At 41.7% G+C, this 1,186-nt stretch overlaps 1 protein-coding gene across 1 annotated transcript in view; it reads right to left on the bottom strand.

Annotated features, from left to right (window-relative positions):
• The window catches only part of snf8 (SNF8 subunit of ESCRT-II), a 22,299-nt gene that overhangs the window by 6,639 nt on the left and 14,474 nt on the right, over nucleotides 1–1,186 (bottom strand). The gene's annotated exons all lie outside the window — the stretch shown is intronic.

Raw genomic sequence — 1,186 nt, 5'->3', positions numbered from 1 at the left:
TGTGTCTCTCTTTCTCTCTCTCTCTGTGTCTCTCTTTCTCTCTCTCTTGCTCTCTCTGTGTCTCTCTCTCTCTCTCTTGCTCTCTCTGTGTCTCTCTCTGTGTCTTTCTCACTCTCTGTGACACTCTCTCTCTCTTTGTGTCTCTCTCTCTTTCTGTGTGTGTGTCTCTCTCTCTCTCTCTCTCTCTCTCTCTCTGCCTTTCTCTCTCTCTCAGGCCAGCTGCCACTGCAGAGGACGATCTGGATGAAAGTCTGAACCAGGACCTGCTGAAGTTCTGTCTGCGCGGGAAGCAGAAGAGAAACATCTAGGAGAGTTCCCTCCATTCCCATCCCACAGACCTGTCTGCTGGGTTTAACGTCTCGTCTCACTGTTCCTACAGGCTGCAACCAGGGCGGACATGCTGTGGAACATCTTCTGACTGCGTCTTCTCCTCTTCTTCTTCACTTAATATTTTTAAAACAAGGCTCTTGTGTATAATCTTGTGTGTAATGAATAATTAATTTACTGGATACTTTTTAACAGAAATCATCACACAGAAAAATAAAGTGAGTTAAGCCTGAGAGCAATAGGCCTATGTTTGTGATTGTGTTTTCTTTCTAACATGCAGCTCATAAAAACACTACAATACTTTAAGTGTAGCCTACTATTTGGAATACCTGTATTTCATTTCCGTCTTACTGATTACTTATTTTAGCTGTATTTTTATATTTATATATTTTATTTTTCCTATGTGTCCTATTAAGTGATTTATTAGTCATGGATTTATTACATTGACATTTCATTGGTTTCGGTTGTAGTTCCCAAACTGGCCTGCGATATTCGCCAGGACACCAGGGGGCGGTATGACGCGTTGGTTCACGTCACCAACGAGGAAGTACTTGACTTCCTGGCAACCCTGGCAATCAACATGGAAACAGTTGTACTAAAGTAGCTTTTATTATATCGCATTAATCAACCTACGTTTCCCGAATATTGATTTCTGAGCCGTGTTTGAGTTTCCTTTAATAGTGGACTGCTAATATAAAAGCTAACAATAACGAAGAAGTGCGTATTTGTTGGGGAGAATTGTGAACAACAGTGACCAAAGCGACATATCCTCGCAGCTGAGGTTACGCTTATCTTACCTGACGTTATTCTCACGTTAACTATAACGTTACACTTACCTTACCTGGCGTTATTCTCACGT

This window comes from Etheostoma cragini, chromosome 21 (genome assembly GCF_013103735.1).
Source record: "Etheostoma cragini isolate CJK2018 chromosome 21, CSU_Ecrag_1.0, whole genome shotgun sequence".
NCBI lineage: Eukaryota > Metazoa > Chordata > Actinopteri > Perciformes > Percidae > Etheostoma > Etheostoma cragini.
This window is presented reverse-complemented; position numbering and strand designations above follow the sequence as displayed.